We start from the raw sequence: 5846 nt of genomic DNA on the forward strand, positions 1-5846 counted from the left end.
ATAATCCTTGCACAATGAGAGAAGTAACACTACTGCACTGTTGTTCTTTGTCCTTTCTCATTTCCTACATGTACTTTGTAGATTTACATAATAATTTTTCCTCCGCCGTTAACAAACCCTTGCAAACAGTATACATCTGTACTGATGTGGAACCATAGTTCTTTTATTGTTATAAAAATGGTCTTTGCAGAGTTTGTTTACAAGTAAGAGAGAAGTTGTTCATTACATTAGTTATAAGCATTAGCCAACAGTTTCAATGAGTTGCATTTTTTGCTGATTACTATATATACAACAGGAAGGAACTAATTCTCATATGTACATTTGCATAACAGAATTACTAAGGAATGGATTGTATATGATATTGATAATATGTATGTACCTTTGCAATCTCAAATAAAAAATATTAGAAAAAAAAGAAATAAAACTACTTACAATTAGTGTTGAGCGAACACGGACTGTATTATTCGTGTTCGTACCGAATAATTGGATTTTTTGTACCCGAACACGGACACGGACACTTTACTGTATGTTCGGGTAAAAATCCGTGTTCGGTCGTTTTATTTCCGGGTTTTGCATGCTTTGGCGCTCTTTTCATGGCGGGCTTTCAACAGCCAATCAACAATCGTTTAACTGGTGTGCCTTAAGCCATCCCAGCCATGCCTGCAAATGTCTCAGTAGCTGTGATTGGCCGTCTGAAGCATGTGACCAAGTCTTTATAAGTTCGAGGCAGCCGCAGCGGCGTCATTATGCTGCTTAGATTCAGGGACAGAGAGCACACATCAACGTGCTGGCTGCTGATTAGGGAAAGATAGGCAGGAAAAAACCATTTGTGTCCGGATAGAATTGAGGGACAGGTCGGAGTGTTTAGGCAGGGCGAGTTGTAGGCATTTTAGGGATAGAGTCTGCTGAATTATATAGGGTCAGTGTCTTCTACAAACTACAATCGATATTGCTGTGTGGGGGGTGGGGTGAATCTGCACTCAATCCTGATCTACGATCTCTTCTCAATCCTGTTAGGGACAGAGTCTGCTGAATTTTAGGGAAACTGTGTTCTACAAACTACAATCGATATTGCTGTGTGGGGGGTGGGGTGAATCTGCACTCAATCCTGATCTACGATCTCTTCTCAATCCTGTTAGGGACAGAGTCTGCTGAATTTTAGGGAAACTGTGTTCTACAAACTACAATCGATATTGCTGTGTGGGGGGTGGGGTGAATCTGCACTCAATCCTGATCTACGATCTCTTCTCAATCCTGTTAGGGACAGAGTCTGCTGAATTTTAGGGAAACTGTGTTCTACAAACTACAATCGATATTGCTGTGTGGTGTGGGATTGGAGATAGGCAGGTGTCAGTGATCCACATCCATTTTTCTGTGTGTGAGCTGCAGTGAACACAATCTTTTTGGGCTGCAGTGAACACAATCTTTTTGGGCTGCAGTGAACACAATCTTTTTGGGCTGCAGTGAACACAATCTTTTTGGGCTGCAGTGAACACAATCTTTTTGGGGTGCAGTGAACAAAATCTTTTTGGGGTGCAGTGAACACAATCCTTTTTGGTGTGCAGTGAACACAATCTTTGTGGGGTGCAGTGAACAAAATCCTTTGTGGGGTGCAGTGAACACAATCTTTTTGGGGTGCAGTGAAAAAAAATCCTTTTTGGGGTGCAGTGAACAACATCCTTTTTGGGGTGCAGTGAACACAATCTTTTTGGGGTGCAGTGAACAAAATCCTTTGTGGGGTGCAGTGAACACAATCTTTTTGGGGTGCAGTGAACACAATCTTTTTGGGGTGGAGTGAACAACATCCTTTTTGGGGTGCAGTGAACAAAATCCTTTTTGGGGTGCAGTGAACAAAATCATTTTTGGGGTGCAGTGAACACAATCTTTTTGGGGTGCAGTGAACACAATCTTTGTGGGGTGCAGTGAACACAATCTTTTTGGGGTGGAGTGAACAACATCCTTTTTGGGGTGCAGTGAACAACATCCTTTTTGGGGTGCAGTGAACACAATCTTTTTGGGGTGCAGTGAACACAATCTTTGTGGGGTACAGTGAACAGAATCTTTGTGGGGTGCAGTGAACAAAATCTTTGGGGGGTACAGTGAACACAATCTTTGTGAGGTGCAGTGAACACAATCTTTGTGGGGTGCAGTGAACACAATCATTGTGGGGTGCAGTGAACTCAATCTTTGTGGGGTACAGTGAACACAATCTCATACTGAAGGTTTGAGGGTGCTGCCTGTTCCATACTCCCCCTACTCCTCATCTAGCCTTTTAGGGGTACAAACAATAGTAATTGGGGCCTAGTGTGGTTGTGTACGTGTGATATACATACACTTTTTTGGGATCATATTTTCTATTCCGCTATTTAATCAAAAACCTTTGGGGATCAGTTAAATTGGGGGATAGTCTGTGTTGGTACGTGTGAGAGAGATCCACCTTTCCAAGTTGTTGGGGTTCATCTCATACTTCTGAAGGTTTGAGGGTGCTGCCTGTTCCATACTCCCCCCTACTCCTAGCCTTTTAGGGGTACAAACAATAGTAATTGGGGCCTAGTGTGGTTGTGTACGTGTGATATACATACACTTTTTTGGGATCATATTTTCTATTCCGCTATTTAATCAAAAACCTCTGGGGATCAGTTAAATTGGGGGATAGTCTGTGTTGGTACGTGTGAGAGAGATCCACCTTTCCAAGTTGTTGGGGTTCATCTCATACTTCTGAAGGTTTGAGGGTGCTGCCTGTTCCATACTCCCCCTACTCCTAGCCTTTTAGGGGTACAAACAATAGTAATTGGGGCCTAGTGTGGTTGTGTACGTGTGATATACATACACTTTTTTGGGATCATATTTTCTATTCCGCTATTTAATCAAAAACCTCTGGGGATCAGTTAAATTGGGGGATAGTCTGTGTTGGTACGTGTGAGAGAGATCCACCTTTCCAAGTTGTTGGGGTTCATCTCATACTTCTGAAGGTTTGAGGGTGCTGCCTGTTCCATACTCCCCCTACTCCTAGCCTTTTAGGGGTACAAACAATAGTAATTGGGGCCTAGTGTGGTTGTGTACGTGTGATATACATACACTTTTTTGGGATCATATTTTCTATTCCGCTATTTAATCAAAAACCTCTGGGGATCAGTTAAATTGGGGGATAGTCTGTGTTGGTACGTGTGAGAGAGATCCACCTTTCCAAGTTGTTGGGGTTCATCTCATACTTCTGAAGGTTTGAGGGTGCTGCCTGTTCCATACTCCCCCTACTCCTAGCCTTTTAGGGGTACAAACAATAGTAATTGGGGCCTAGTGTGGTTGTGTACGTGTGATATACATACACTTTTTTGGGATCATATTTTCTATTCCGCTATTTAATCAAAAACCTTTGGGGATCAGTTAAATTGGGGGATAGTCTGTGTTGGTACGTGTGAGAGAGATCCACCTTTCCAAGTTGTTGGGGTTCATCTCATACTTCTGAAGGTTTGAGGGTGCTGCCTGTTCCATACTCCCCCTACTCCTAGCCTTTTAGGGGTACAAACAATAGTAATTGGGGCCTAGTGTGGTTGTGTACGTGTGATATACATACACTTTTTTGGGATCATATTTTCTATTCCGCTATTTAATCAAAAACCTCTGGGGATCAGTTAAATTGGGGGATAGTCTGTGTTGGTACGTGTGAGAGAGATCCACCTTTCCAAGTTGTTGGGGTTCATCTCATACTTCTGAAGGTTTGAGGGTGCTGCCTGTTCCATACTCCCCCCTACTCCTAGCCTTTTAGGGGTACAAACAATAGTAATTGGGGCCTAGTGTGGTTGTGTACGTGTGATATACATACACTTTTTTGGGATCATATTTTCTATTCCGCTATTTAATCAAAAACCTTTGGGGATCAGTTAAATTGGGGGATAGTCTGTGTTGGTACGTGTGAGAGAGATCCACCTTTCCAAGTTGTTGGGATTCATCTCATACTTCTGAAGGTTTGAGGGTGCTGCCTGTTCCATACTCCCCCTACTCCTAGCCTTTTAGGGGTACAAACAATAGTAATTGGGGCCTAGTGTGGTTGTGTACGTGTGATATACATACACTTTTTTGGGATCATATTTTCTATTCCGCTATTTAATCAAAAACCTTTGGGGATCAGTTAAATTGGGGGATAGTCTGTGTTGGTACGTGTGAGAGAGATCCACCTTTCCAAGTTGTTGGGGTTCATCTCATACTTCTGAAGGTTTGAGGGTGCTGCCTGTTCCATACTCCCCCTACTCCTAGCCTTTTAGGGGTACAAACAATAGTAATTGGGGCCTAGTGTGGTTGTGTACGTGTGATATACATACACTTTTTTGGGATCATATTTTCTATTCCGCTATTTAATCAAAAACCTCTGGGGATCAGTTAAATTGGGGGATAGTCTGTGTTGGTACGTGTGAGAGAGATCCACCTTTCCAAGTTGTTGGGGTTCATCTCATACTTCTGAAGGTTTGAGGGTGCTGCCTGTTCCATACTCCCCCCTACTCCTAGCCTTTTAGGGGTACAAACAATAGTAATTGGGGCCTAGTGTGGTTGTGTACGTGTGATATACATACACTTTTTTGGGATCATATTTTCTATTCCGCTATTTAATCAAAAACCTTTGGGGATCAGTTAAATTGGGGGATAGTCTGTGTTGGTACGTGTGAGAGAGATCCACCTTTCCAAGTTGTTGGGGTTCATCTCATACTTCTGAAGGTTTGAGGGTGCTGCCTGTTCCATACTCCCCCTACTCCTAGCCTTTTAGGGGTACAAACAATAGTAATTGGGGCCTAGTGTGGTTGTGTACGTGTGATATACATACACTTTTTTGGGATCATATTTTCTATTCCGCTATTTAATCAAAAACCTTTGGGGATCAGTTAAATTGGGGGATAGTCTGTGTTGGTACGTGTGAGAGAGATCCACCTTTCCAAGTTGTTGGGGTTCATCTCATACTTCTGAAGGTTTGAGGGTGCTGCCTGTTCCATACTCCCCCTACTCCTAGCCTTTTAGGGGTACAAACAATAGTAATTGGGGCCTAGTGTGGTTGTGTACGTGTGATATACATACACTTTTTTGGGATCATATTTTCTATTCCGCTATTTAATCAAAAACCTCTGGGGATCAGTTAAATTGGGGGATAGTCTGTGTTGGTACGTGTGAGAGAGATCCACCTTTCCAAGTTGTTGGGGTTCATCTCATACTTCTGAAGGTTTGAGGGTGCTGCCTGTTCCATACTCCCCCCTACTCCTAGCCTTTTAGGGGTACAAACAATAGTAATTGGGGCCTAGTGTGGTTGTGTACGTGTGATATACATACACTTTTTTGGGATCATATTTTCTATTCCGCTATTTAATCAAAAACCTTTGGGGATCAGTTAAATTGGGGGATAGTCTGTGTTGGTACGTGTGAGAGAGATCCACCTTTCCAAGTTGTTGGGGTTCATCTCATACTTCTGAAGGTTTGAGGGTGCTGCCTGTTCCATACTCCCCCTACTCCTAGCCTTTTAGGGGTACAAACAATAGTAATTGGGGCCTAGTGTGGTTGTGTACGTGTGATATACATACACTTTTTTGGGATCATATTTTCTATTCCGCTATTTAATCAAAAACCTTTGGGGATCAGTTAAATTGGGGGATAGTCTGTGTTGGTACGTGTGAGAGAGATCCACCTTTCCAAGTTGTTGGGGTTCATCTCATACTTCTGAAGGTTTGAGGGTGCTGCCTGTTCCATACTCCCCCTACTCCTAGCCTTTTAGGGGTACAAACAATAGTAATTGGGGCCTAGTGTGGTTGTGTACGTGCGAGATACATACACTTTTTTTGATCATATTTCCTATTCCGCTATTCAAT

Source organism: Pelophylax lessonae, assembly GCF_965119305.1.
Source record: "Pelophylax lessonae genome assembly, chromosome: 2".
Lineage (NCBI taxonomy): Eukaryota > Metazoa > Chordata > Amphibia > Anura > Ranidae > Pelophylax > Pelophylax lessonae.